This window comes from Schistocerca cancellata, chromosome 4 (assembly GCF_023864275.1).
Source record: "Schistocerca cancellata isolate TAMUIC-IGC-003103 chromosome 4, iqSchCanc2.1, whole genome shotgun sequence".
NCBI lineage: Eukaryota > Metazoa > Arthropoda > Insecta > Orthoptera > Acrididae > Schistocerca > Schistocerca cancellata.
The window spans coordinates 44,031,683-44,046,401 of NC_064629.1; the positions used below are offsets into that span (position 1 = coordinate 44,031,683).

Here is a 14,719-nt window from a genome sequence, read left to right on the forward strand (position 1 = left end):
CAGCGGGTTCTTTGGTCGTTCCCAACCGTCTGCCGAATCTCGCTCACTATAACTGACGCCAATATAAATGGTTAGCGGCATCCCATGGACGCAAAGCTCGTGAAACTCGTGGAACGGCAACTGCAACAGCTGCTCCTGCAGTAGCGATTGCAACGGCACTTCCAACAGCACTTTCAAGAACAACAACAGCGAACTGAGTTTTCTTGAAGGGTACTCACTCCATAGAGGCGGTGGTCACATCCCAGACGGAGAGCCGACCACTAGCTTTTCCACCTTTTATCAACGTCAAGACAGGATCGTGGTAGAGGAAGGGGGGCAAGATGGGGAAGCTAACTTTAAACCCTTACAAAAGGGACAAAAATAAACAAATTCAAGTAGTTTTGATTATCATTTCTTTACTTAACCATTGAATTACAATAGCATGCAAAGAAACCTGCGAACTTGTTGCATTTAGTTAGAAATATCTCGATTTGAAACATAAACCACCAATTCCTCGTCGTGCCCCATATGCGGGGTAAGATGGGGAACTAGCATGAATTCATCTCTAAAGCTTAAATAAAGACTGGAATAACGAAATCATGTGACGATAAGGTTTCGAAACATGGTTCTGCAAATTGTAGAATCAGGTATTACGTTTTATTTAGGCCTCTTACTTTCACATAGTACACAAGTGCGGACAGCCTTGCCATCATCACTTTCTATCCCTGCACAAGTTTCGTAGGCCCAGCGTCCGCAGCTAATACACCGTATCCAGCCTCCTTCACAGAAGTCATAGCAGTATAAACATTCTTCACTCTCTTCCTCGTTGTCAATCGACCTAAGTTTATTATCCCTTGAGCATGACGTCAGTAACGTTCGTCACTTTTCCGTTGTCATTATGTCCTTTTGATGATATCCCAGGTTTATTAAACGTCTTTGAGAAGAGTTTTCGTTTACATGCAGCACGTTTGGGGACTCCTTTTCGTTCAATTTCTTCAGATAGTTCACTCCTATAAGGAGATTTGGTTAAAACAACGGGTTTTCCATGCCTGTTAGATGGTTTCCTTTTGGTTTTTTTATCCACCTTTGGAATAGTTAACACAATTTCAGGGCTGGTAACCTGAAAGTTAGACGAAACAGAGGCTTGATCGTCAGTTGTTAACTGTTCAGGTGTTTTACGTCTTGACAACATCTCTGGTATTTGGTCTTCCGTTTCTGTAACTTGAGATGTGTGAGCTTGACAAATGTCTGTAGTTGAACAGGGAAGGTAATCACTTTCTTGAAACACATTTCTGTTTACAGGCCAAATGCCTGTTTTCCGAAACCCGTTCACTGCTGTGGACATTGTAGCTGAATGAATGAAGGCTTTGCCGAATGACCGTGCGATGATGATGATGATGTTTGGTTTGTGGGGCGCTCAACTGCGTGGTTATCAGCGCCCGTACAATTTCCCAACCTTTGCTCAGTCAAATTTCGCCACTTTCCTGGATGATGATGAAGTGATGAGGACAACACAAACACCCAGTCATCTCGAGGCAGGTGAAAATCCCTGACCCCGCCGCGAATCGAACCCGGGACCCCGTGCTCGGGAAGCGAGAACGCTACCGCGAGACCACGAGCGGCGGACGACCGTGCGATCTGATGCAGCGTAACAACTTTTCCAGGAAGGGTGCGAAGCCACGATCTTACTTCATCTTCGTAAAATTTACTGAGAGGTTTCATAAATGCCATGTCCAATGGTTGAAGACGGTGTGAGCAGTATGGTGGCAAACACAGCAAGACAACCTCATTTTCGCGGGCCACATATATCATTTCTAAATTCTTGGTGTGCGTTTTGGGGCCGTCCAATATGAGAAGTATTGGTCTTTCCTTTGACGCTCGAGTAAATGCAATAAACTTCTTAAATCAAGTCGAAAATAGTTCTTTCGTCATCCAACCAGTTTCTTGGACTTCTGCCCAGGCACCAGGGGGCAGGCCAGTCTCAAACGATTGTTGCATTAGTTTTCGAGGATAAATTAATATAGGTGATACGTAGCACCCAGACGCTGAAACACGAATTTCTGCAGTTACAGTCTGGCCTCTTTCTGCTGAAGTAACTACTCCCACCTGTCTGGGCCCTTTCAAAGCAACCACCTTTGTGTGACCTTTTGGAAGGATTTCGTGCAGATTTGGCTGCAGTGTTAAATGGATGTTTGATGTTGTTTCGTTCACCTAGCTGAAAAGCAAGTTCACGAAGTTCTTTAGGTGTTAGGCCAAAATCCTGTCCTTCCATCTGTGTTAAGTAATCTTTAAGTTCTGCCTCTTGTTCTGGGGTAAACACACTAGTGATTGGTCCTAACCTTTTCACAACTGTAGAGCCAGGATTAGCATGTTTCTTTGCCACATTTCGTTCAGTCGTGGTCTGTGGCACGTTGAACTGTCGAGCAGCCCTGAAAGAACCCATATGACCTTATATAACAGCATTTACAGAGCCTTCCATTGACTCCAATGACCAATCTTGCCTAGACGTTTGTCGCCGATAATAGCGAACCATCTGAAATAAAACACGTGGAACGTACTATTGAGTCAGATCGTTCCTGGTAATCTATATTATATAGTAAATACCATATTTTCAATAATCAGTCGTTAAAGCATAGCAAGAATACTGACTTTGCACGTTTTGTGTATTTTTATTCACCAAATAGCCTAAGGCATACTTTGTAATTAATTAGGAAACGTTGGAATAACGAATACCATTCTATTTACAATTGTATTCAACGTATAACGTACGTGTTCAAAACCCGCAGCGAGGTAAACACATGAGACGATTAGAACGTAATGGTTGGACAAATAGTAGGGGCAAGCGGCGAAGCTCCCCATCTTGCCCCACCCCGTCTTGCCCCCTACCATGCTGTCAGGTGATGTTACGCCTACTGAACACTATTTAGTGAACATTGACTACTGACACAGCTGTTTACTGTTAATAAGACGTACTATTCAGTGCTATCTATATATACAGTCTGGACAAATGTTCACGAAACGCATGTTTTAGGACCTCGAAAGGTGTAAAACATTGTAAATCAGCATAATAATTGTACGTACCTTGCAAAGCTCACTCGCAACTAAGGTTCAGCAATGTCAACACACTGGGACCGGTGTATTGATGATGTTGACGTAGCTATCCACAGATGGCAGCACTCTAACTGTAGCTTATAGCCCTTCCTCGTCTTACCCACCTCCCCGTCTTGCCCCGCCTTCCCCTATGTATTTACAGCGGCTGAAACAACACTACCGCCTTTCAAGTCTCTGCTGACACTCTGCAATGGTCTCTTTTACTTTTTTGAGCTTCCAGGACGACGTTTCTCTTGTTCCCCTCTAGAGTCCAGTTGCGCTCACATTTGAGGAGATGTGCGCGTTGCTTTCGAATTATGATTCGAAACGATTCCATGTGGTCCCATCGCGACCCGAATTTCTTCAATATCACAAGTAATCTGGTCAAAAGTATAGCTCTTGGGTACCGATGTAGTCGCCTATGCGAGTTAACTTGTGCAAACACAGTTTGCAACACCTCCTGTGACGACCCTTTAATTCGGGACGTAGTGGTCCAGTCGGCTGCTGATCTGGTGGTAGGCACTGTAGCCCTCATATTGGACACTCCTTCAAGGAACACTGAATGCTACTTCGTAATGACACATGCACTGCTATTTGGTATTCGCAATGTACAGTTGCTGCCATAAAGAATTAGATATAGATTTTGTTTTACTTTCAGTTTTTTCATACAGTTTGCAATCTATTTAATACAGTATTACATTTAACTAGTTGTGTACAATCTTTGCCGTCTATATATTTAAGTAATATTCTTAGTTGGTGGAAGGGGTGGGGCGCAGCATTAACAGTTCTGCGAAGGTTGCAGGGTCACCTCAGTATGGCTCTGCGTCCATTATGTGCAGACTGCTTCACAGCACACACACGAACAAACTGCCTGGATCACTGGGAGCACCGCATCTGTTGCGGGAAAAATGGTCACCTCCTAACTTTCTGTCGTAAACCGTCGGGACAGTCGGCTCCTCTTCATAGGACAATACATGAACTTAAGACAATTATTCCCGAGGGCAGTCATTCCCTAGCTAGTTGTTTATCCACCTCTCAACTGCGAACCAATCGTCTGTTTCCAAGTGGACACACTAGCCACCGTTTCTTTGGTGATCCTCCAAATGTATGCTGGTGTGAGTTCTGTATGAGCTGGCCCTGCCCTTCCGTACATTGATCGCATATGGTGACAGTTCGAGACCCCTCTGGGGTCAGGTCGCAATCACCACCACCTACAAAATGATCGCACGACTTATAGCGCTATGTGTTCACGATAGTCACTCGGCTGGGATCATTTTCGGCCTGGATGCCTTCTCGTTGTTTGGATTGGCCATCACCAGCGAGGTTCAGATCGTTTGACACGAACTTGGTGACCTTTGTGCCACTTCCGCACATATCTTCGAACATGGACTGGGGTGTGCCACGTATTTCCAAACTCACATCTCCTCGCATCCCAACCCTGTGCCCCGTTTCTGCCTGGCATGGCTCATTCCAGTCTCCTTACGAACCGCTATTAAGCAGGAACTCGATCGCCTCCACGAGTGCGTGGTGAGTAAACCTGCTGAAACGAACACTTGGCAAACACCCCTGGTAGTGGTCAGGAAATCCAATGGCTCCCACCAGTTTTGGGGAGATGTTAAATCGACAATGAATTCCCAGTCACAAGTGGAAACCAACCCAGTACCACGTCCAGAGGACCTCCTCGCAAATCTTGTCTAAGGTGAATACTTTTCGAAATATACCTTGCCAATGCATATTTAGAGATCCAACTGAATGAGAAGTTGCAACATATCATGGTTATTAACATTCCCCTTGGCTTATGCAAATACAAGTTCTTCGCTTTTTGGGATATTTTCTACTCCAGCAATCTTCCATCGATGCCAGATGCCGTCAACCGTGCCATCCCAGTTTGCACTAACTATCTTGAGCTACCTTTACTGATATAGTAATAAAAAATAATCAAGTCACATGCAAAGTTTTATTTAAACTGATCATACACATACACAAGACAATGGCATCTTACGATATAAAAAAGTTACAATTGTGGTGCCTGCCCGGTTAGCTGTGCGGTCTAATGCACAGCTTTGCGGATTGGGAAGGAGCAGCTGGTCCCTGGCACGAATCCGCCCGGCGGACTTGTGTCGAGGTCCGGTGAGCCGGCCAGTCTGTGGATGGTTTTTAGGCGGTTTTTCATCTGTCTCGGCGAATGCAGGCTGGTTCCCCTTATTCCGCCTCAGCTATACTATGTCGGCGATTGCTGCGCTAACAAGTTCTCCACGTATGCATACACCACCATTACTCTACCACGCAAACATACGGGTTACACTCGTCTGGTGTCAGACGTTCCCTAGGGGGGGTCCACCAGGGACCGAACTGCACAATAACCCTGAAAGGGTGGTTCGGTGTGGGGCGGCAGAGGATGAAGTGGACTGCGGTAGTCGTTGTGGAGTTGTGGACCATTGCGGCTGCGGCGGGGACGGAGCCTCTCCTTCGTTTCTAGACCCCCGGTTAACATAATAGACCTAAGCCCTTAAGTCGATCCTTCTCCATCGTCGACCTCAGACATGTCTTTGTACGCCACAATGTTCAAAAACTTCTTTCTACTGTATCAACAGATGCAGGTAGACAAGCAGATATTTTGTACAGCGTGTGCAAAGTAGGATAGTCAGATCTAGGACAAACAGAAAACGCTTGCATAACAGAATCACGATCATTAAGGGCGTTTATGCACGTTTGCTAGTAATGAAGAATCTCTCCCGTTAGTCTCTTTTTAATCACAAAACAGTAGAACATTCGCGACTTTTCTCGAACAAATGCCAGGCAGTATAACGTATCGAGATCACTAGAATGGCCGCGACTTTTCTCGTAGGTATGTTTTAGCTATCTGTGTGCCAGAAAGAAACGTGTAAGCCGGCCGGAGTGGCCAAGCGGTTCATGGCGCTACAATTCTGGAACCGCGCGACTGCTACAGTCGCAGGTTCGAATCCTGCCTCGGGCATGGATGTGTGTGATGTCCTTAGGTTAGTTAGGTTTAATTAGTTCTAAGTTCTAGGGGACTGATGACCTCAGCAGTTAAGTCCCATACTGCTCAGAGCCAGAAACGTGTAAAATACGATGTCGCGGACGCGCGTGATACATAGGAAAGTACAACTACTCGATAACTCGATTCAGTCGAGTCGACTGACGAAAGAAGCGAACGAATAGCGTGCGAGCTGACAGGCGGACCCGCAAGGGGGGCCGCGCGCCACTGGCGACCGGTCCAGTCTCACATGTCAAAACTTGCCCTGAAATTTTTTATACGGGAAGAATACGCCGAAAGAAACACTATATCAGAAATTTAGCTACTAACACACATTGCAGGTATTTTTTCAAAAGTGTTAAGGACTGACAAATTCGTAGCTCCTCAGGGAGCTGGAGAAATGAACGGAGTCAGCGTGCGTGCAATGTGGCGGATGATAGGCTCGATTGACGGTGCATCGGTAAACAGATTACTCGGCACAACGCGATCGTAATTTGTGAAGCGAATTTCATTTTCCGTCGATAGATACTATTCGCTCGAATTTGCAACTCATTTAATATCCACAACAATTAGCAGTTAGTTTGCTATATCGCTAAGTGGTAACCACGCAGATAAAACTGAATTAATTTCCTTTGTGTTTTCTTCGTATAGCTTGCTAATAGCACCTGTCTTTGTGCAGGTTCCAGGGATTTTTAGAAACGCGGAATCCAGTTAACGTTTTCAAACTTGCGAAGATGAAATATTAAGAAAGTGGAATGCAGCATAAATTGCCTACTTCTTTTGAAGTGTTATTTATTAGTTAATTTTTTGGATATTCGTTCGAATGATGTCGACATTTCGTTAGAAATTGTGCAAATGTTAGAAGATACAGGAAATAACTCCGACGATTCCTCGAATTATGGTTCGGACGACGATTGTTGTGCTAATTAAAGTCCAAAACAAAAATACGGTACCTCCTAAGCCTAAAGAAACAATACAGTAATAGCTTTAAGGGACTATAAGAGGCTCTAAAGTTTTTGGTTCAACAAAGAAGGGAGAAAACGCTTAAGACTGAGCCGTCTAGAAAGCCAGTTTTGTTTTGTAAAATTTGAACGTGAATTGTATAAATTGAAGAAAGATTTACACGTGCTACAAAATATGCACCAAAATGAAACTCACAAAATTGTGAAAGAAAAACTTTCGAAAAGACTTAGAACTGCTTGTGAGAGTCAGTGCACCATTAGTGAGGGAGACCTACGAGACTGGGTCCTCTGCATGGCAATTGAGGTGAACAGTATTGTTTTCCAGGCTTCTTCGACCTAGTTAAACAGATTCAGAAAATGATAAAGAAAAACAAGTCACTAAATTACTAAGTTAACAAGAAGTAAGCATGTAGAGGAGATCTTATTAATAGATAATACTATAGAGAAATTCGTAGTGGACATGAAGACGAAGTTTCTTCTGAGCCGTAAAATGCTTTGTAAAAAGCCAGTCAGTCAGGTTTCGTGAAAGAACTGAGTGCAAACCGCGATTTATCATTTCGAGCGAAAAAAGATGCAGTCGCTTTGCATGAGACACATTTGTATGCAACAATGTAGGTGCTAAATATCAGTGGATTACTGTTTCTGAAGCTTTATATCTGTCTACAGGAACCTCAAGGAAAATTAGGACCAAAATTTTAAAAAACGACTGTTTGGTTGCAAAAACCTTGTAATAGATAAAGAAAAACCTGAAAAAAACGGGTAAGAATGACATCCGAAATGTCTTCTTACCAGTTGCAGAAAATAATTCAATAATTTTGTTGGACTATTTGCTTAGACATATCATCTCCTCTGTATTTAGGAGAACAACAATGTTACTCTTAATATGATACGGATTCCACCTTGAACTAATATTGTGATTCAGCCTCTCAATAAAAAAATTTTCAAGAGTGTAAAGCATTTTTCAATAATTTGTCCGACGGTACAATTTCCTATAGCTCTTTTTCATCACAGGTTTATTGGTGGAACAGTATTGTTAAACTTCAGTCATTTGTACATTGTCAGTTTGCATCACCAAGTTTTACAAATTTGATGAAGTATGCCTGGGATGCAGCACAATATGCAGAACAACGGCCACGAACACTTCATATCCCATCCCAGTTCTGTGTAAATAAAACTAGTAATTACTGTGCCATGCCTGAATGCATCAATTTTTCTTTTATCAGGTGTGCCTGGTGTAAGCAAAATGTTTTTGGCATGCAATAGAGAATAAGCATTTTTGTGACGACTGCAGGCAATAAACAAGGAACTGTTTAATTGTTAGAAAAATATATGTTACTTAAAACTTATCATAAGAACTGTGGTACAGGAATTGTTATAAAATATTTCATGTCAAGAAATGAAAGTCCCGATTGATGAAAGTCGTCTGTGATGTAACTTTATGTACTGCGTTTATTTTCTTTACCCCGCTAGTCACTCATGTAAGAGTCACATCTGTAGCAGTTTATCTGTCTAAATGGACAGCAAGTTAATCAAAAACTGAATCATTTGAGGCACTTTTGGTTCGGTTTAAATACTCAAAATTCGCTTGTGTGCACTTTGTACTTCAAGCTACGTGGCTCTACATTCCTTTGTCATTGCTTTGTCTGCTGATTCACAGATCAGCGGGTTGGCAGGGAAGGCCGTACAGACTGCTGTTATAAGCCGCCCTTTGTGTCTGAAAATGGGTAACATATAACATATTTTTAAAAACATTTGCAGTTGTCTTAGCAGCTAAAATTCTGATATCGTATTTATTTAGCTGTATTCTTCCTGTATGGAAAATTTAGGGGTGGGTTTCGACAGGTCGGATTGGACAATTCCCTTGTAAGTTCCTCCCTGAAGGGAGCCATCCATTAAACCAGTTTCAAAAGAACTGTGTTTAGTACAGACGGACGGCTGTCTGTAAGCACGCTTTCACATATTTGAAGCATAAACTGCACTCAGAACCTCGACTTTCACCCTTTTCCCCACCACGTCCACTGTTTTTTGGCTGTGGATCCTCTCCAAATTGCATAGATGGAGTGCTGATGTATAGAAATGATGACCATACAGCGCAGCCAATTGTCTATGCGTCAAAGACGCTGCCACCTACTAAAAAAACTACTCATAGACATAAGAGGAATCTTTAGCGCTTATCTTTGCAAGTAAGAAGTTCCATGTGTACCCTATTGAGACTATGTTTATGCACATTGCGAACCACAAACCACAGGTACCATTATTTGGGCAGTGCTACCATCTGGCAGAGTTGATTGTAGTCTTTATCAGGTATGACTATCTAATTTTTCTTTACTACTGAAGTGGACTAAACACATATCGCGAATAAATTTTGATACTTTGTGTTTTGAGATTAGAGCTGAAACAAGTCGAAAGAAATCTTTAATCCAATGATACTTTGAGTTTCCATTGTTTTTAAAATATAATTAATTTACATGTTTTTCATTCTTGCTTTCCGTAATTTTTAACAGATACAATTGATATTTTCCATCAAATAAATAAACATTAATGGATACATTAATTCTACCCACAATTTTAAGAATGTTATCAAGCACCACAGGAAATTTAAAATTTTCTACTTTCTGATCAAGATCAACACCAACATTTTTATATTTTGTAACCCTTTGCATATCTTTATTTACAGTATATCATGCAGATTTTATAGACCACAGAAAACATTTTTTATCATTACTTTTTACATTAATACAAGCTTCTTTTTCTTTTATTTGTTCTGGTAATTCGATGTAAGATGATTCTCTCAGTGGAACAAATCTATTAATTCCTACTGGAAGTACAATAATTCTATTTATTGTCCATCCTGGTCCTCAGGCTTGAAAATTAGACCGTTTCATTAAAATACTTCACTTTCCACACTCGAATTTCTTAACCATATCATTCTCTATAATGACAGGATAGGTTTTTTTTATTGTCCAAATTCCTGAACTTTATCATGTATCTGCAATCTATACTCACAAAATAAATTAAAGTTTATTTTAAAACTATTAAGGTGTTTTAACTTTTTGTTAACTATCTTCATAATTTTTGGTTTTACTGCATTTCAGAAAAGATTAGTATCAATTGAGCTTATAATATTTTCAAAATTTATATTTTGTAATCATTTTTTAAAAAGCTGTATCAACTAGAAAATCTCCAATACTTTTTCTTTCTTTATGCTTCTCAAATACATTATTATGAAACAGAAATATTTCTTTCAGAGGTTTAGATTCTTTATTTTGAAAAACTTTAACTGTCATTTCCCATTTTATAAAATGGTAGTTGTCTCCAAGGATTGCACTTAATTGCAGAGCCCACCTCTGGTGTACGATTTCCATTAATAAATCTAATTAAATCAGGATTCGATAATTTGCTGTATCCTCTAAGTTCATTCCTTCTGCAATAAACACAAAGTTGAGTGACTGTAAAATACCCCAAAGTCTGAGCCATTTTGTCTTCTATTTATAGAGATAAAAAATTTGACTTTTGAAAATTTTGTTTATAATAGTCCTAAAAGCAAAGCTTACATCTACTAGAGAGTTTATCCCCAAATGTAGGATTCGAGTAAAAACAACTTCAGTTTTTAATTTCTTGACAGCAAATACATTTTTTGATGAAGGTTAGTTTGTTGTTTTTCATCGTTTTACGTTGACAATAATATTTTCCAATATTCATCACTCAAAGAGTTCTTATAGTTAGATATAAACTGTTGAAAAAGAGCTTGCTTATTCTTATATATATTTCTTTTAAGAATTTTATCACATTCTTTACAAGTATGTGAATGGTGATCCTTTGTGTACTTGTGTGAATAAAAATTGTGTATTGACTTCTACACTTCACATTTTTTACACTTCTTAGACAGTTCCATTTATTAATACAATTATTTAATTAAAATTATTGTCTAGTAAATGAATCCTCTTTCATGTTGCTGTGGACTAGATAATAGTATAAGTAAAATAAGTAAAATATTTACACTACTAATTTCTTTACTGTCAGTAATATTTCTATAAAGTTTTTTTATTTCATTTACGAATTTTTAGTACAATACACATTTCATGCGAAAGGAATTTTTATCTATGACACACTACTAAAGAAATAACAGAACTAACTGGAATTCGATAGTGCAGATTATCCCCCTGCTGTAAAATCGAATAACTCGTTCAATAAAATTCCAGGAGGGAAACATTTCCCCACTGAAAAATTAAAATACTGCTATAGAACTGGATTTCATCTAATATATTTTTTATTCTTTATAAATGAAGTCAATGATAGACCTAGTTAATAAAAAGCTTGCATACAATGACAAGCAAGCAATTGTGATTATTGATGAAAAGAATAATCCTTGGTTCAAACCTAAAGATGTTGGTGAAATATTAGAATATTAAGACACTGAATAAGTGATTAGACAAGATGTTGATAAGGAAAAAAAATTATATTTGAAAATTTAATCGCCAAACACACCTCAGGATTTAGAGGTAATGAGAAGCCATTAATATTTATCAATGAACTTGGTTTCTATTCTTTAATTTTCAAATCGCAAAAGCATTCAAAAAATGGGTTGCACATGAAGTTTTACAAGCAGTTTGCGAACATGGATAATGTAAGATAAGAAAAGAAGTGAGAGATACCTACAGAAAGCAAATCGAATAAAACATTATTGTACAGAACGACTAGAGGATATAAATAAATTGGATGAGAAACAAAATTTGAAACAAATTGTTTCTTGTATTTATTACATGTAAAGCCAAATCAACTGAGGACTATATGCACTGTTACCTAATGTTGTTTCTCAAACTGAAGACCATAATTTAAGACCAGCTTTTTTCTTACAAAATTTTCAATGATGAATGTGATTACACTTGCAATGTCACTAGAACACAAATGACAAATTTGTGAGAACACTTACACATTATTTAAGATAGACACCCAAATTTTGAAGAAATGTTATGACTTAATTATGTTCCTAATTGAGTAAATTTATACCAAAGAATGAAAGAATGTTTAAGAATCCCTTACTGACACAATTATTTTAATATTTTGGAGCATTATAGAAAAGAAGAACTGATTACTGATATAATCCTCATGACATTGAGCTGTAGTTTTAAACACATCTATTCATCTGCATCACAAAAATTAAATTTTTTATGGGAATGGGATAACTCCTATTTGGCCCCTTCACAAAAATTCAACTTTTACTAAAAACACTTTGTTAAATAGTTTTATCTATAAATAAGGCAGTAGTTGTTCATTACAGTCACAGAAATTCGATTTTCTTAAAAAAATTTTAATATAAATGGGTAATAATATGAGTGAAATAGTAGATAGTTGTATCAACTTCTCCAAATCATATAAATAATATGAAGGACAGAATAAAGAACTTTTAAAGAAAGAACGTTTAGAATTGCGTGAAACAGCAAAAGATTTAAACAAAAGAGGTTATTCCTACAAATGTAAATGAGGTTGAAGAAAATGTATTGATAAAGTACAACATAATCATATTGAATCGTAGAAACTGGTATACCCTCAAGATTCGGAAATATTGGCGTTAAATGTAAAACAATTCCAGGCTACAGATAGATGGAAAAATACTATAACTATCATAGAGGGAACCTAACAGACTTAATTAAAAACTATAAGAGGGTATTACCGTTTCCAAAAGATTTAGAGGCGAAGAAAGTGGTTGAATTAAAAAAATTGAAAAAGAATATAAAATTTGGAGATATTCTTATATTAATGGTAGTTAGATGATTCGAAAAACACAATTCACAAAATTAATACTGCAAGAAGTGGAAAGGCTTCATGGACTGTCAGACTTTAACTTTGATGACACACTGTTTCAGAAATAAATCCCTTCTGTTTGACCCCTTCACAGAAATTCAACTTTTTTCTTAGCTGTAATTATAAAAAAAGTCAGCGACCACAAAAATCGACCACTGAATTTTTAAACCCGGAAAAACATTACGTATTGATAATCTGTTTATTATAGTATTCATATACAGCAGAAATTTCATTAACTTCCAGATAATATAAATAATTCACATTTTTATCAGTTTATTGTTTTAAATATATAGAAGTATTTTCATTAGGATAAAATATGGATAGAAAGAATGAAACTGCAAATTTTTCATTCTTAGTGTAGCCACTTATATACAACAATTTTTAAACATAAATTTTTTCTTTACCTACCCAACTAGTATCCGAATTATCAAATTACAATTTGTCATATACTTTATCTTATTTGTTTATCAATACTTTTTCAGCAAGATATACATCAGGATACTCTGTTTTCTGCAATTCTTGTTTGCAAAAATTTCCTTCAATATCTTTCAATCTGCATGTGTTTGGATTGGAATATATAACAGACTCAATTTCAAAAATTTCTGTTGACCAATTGGCAGTATATTCTTTTTCTAAAAATTAGGTGAAATTAGTCATTCTTACTTTATCTCCTTTTCTAAATTTCGGATTATCATTACACACAACAGTAATGGGTTTATAATGTTTTTCATTAACTTCTAATGGTTTTATTTTTATAGTTGAATGGTTTTTATTGTTTAATTTATCAGCTAATTCTCTAACTGTATCCACCTATTTATAATTTCCTTGAAGAGAAAGTTTCTTCCACACCTTTTCTTTAAGTGTTCTACTGAATCTTTCAAAAACAGATGCTTTTAATACAGTAAAATCTGAATGATGATTAATGTTGGATTTCTTATTAATTCTTGAAAATCTTTATGATAAAATTCTTTTGCAATATCTTTTTGTAAATTTATTCGATTATGAGCATATTTAAATATTTTTTGAAAGGAATCAACAACATTCTTACCTGTTTTATCTTTATTGACTGGCGACTCCATGGAGTGCTTTGTGCACAACGACCATATATGTTAAATTAAATGGAAGGTTAGCGTTGGCCATAATATTGATGTTTTATTGATAGCAGAATCGATTTTCGATCACATGGTGATTATCTTCAGTGCTGTACAAATTAAACTCAGACACTGGTATCAAGTTATCAATAACCAAAACCGAGAAGCGATCAGAATAACTCCTTATCTTTAACTGGAATAACTGACGCAATTTTTGAAAAATGTTAATAACAATTAATAAATATTTATATTCCTTGTTTACTTTCGAAAATCCATTTCAGTTAAATCAGTCTGCCATAAATCGTCAATACCAAGTGAAACTCCATTTCTTCTTATAAAATTTCTTCTCATTGGTTTATGTAATTCATTAATAATTTATTCACGAATATTTGAAGGGAGTGTCTCGGAGACAACCCCTTCACCTACAAATTTTTCAAAAAATACATTTTTTTTTACTTTTAAAATTGTACAAAGCACTTCGATTCTTTTTCTTCCATTTTTAGTTGTTAATCTGTGAGGATTATGTGTGTCAGTAAATTTTGTACACTTCAAACAGTAGATATGTTTGTGACTGTCCATTTATATATAAGGTGTATAACTTTGGTTACGTCATTTGCCTATCGGTGGCGACAACTGTAAGTAGCGGTCGAAAGAAACAGATCGCAGACGTCGGGCAGTTAGCTTGGACCTCGGTCAACATAACCTCATCCAAACATTAGTCATTTTGTGTCTGTATCATAAAGTTATTCTTGATTGAAAACGTCAGTTTACGAGCCTAATTCTCGTCATTTGCG

General features: G+C 37.7%; 1 protein-coding gene across 1 annotated transcript in view; it reads left to right on the plus strand.

The window, feature by feature from the left end:
* LOC126183709 (uncharacterized) overlaps positions 1 to 14,719 on the plus strand; it is a 302,729-nt gene that overhangs the window by 57,539 nt on the left and 230,471 nt on the right. The gene's annotated exons all lie outside the window — the stretch shown is intronic.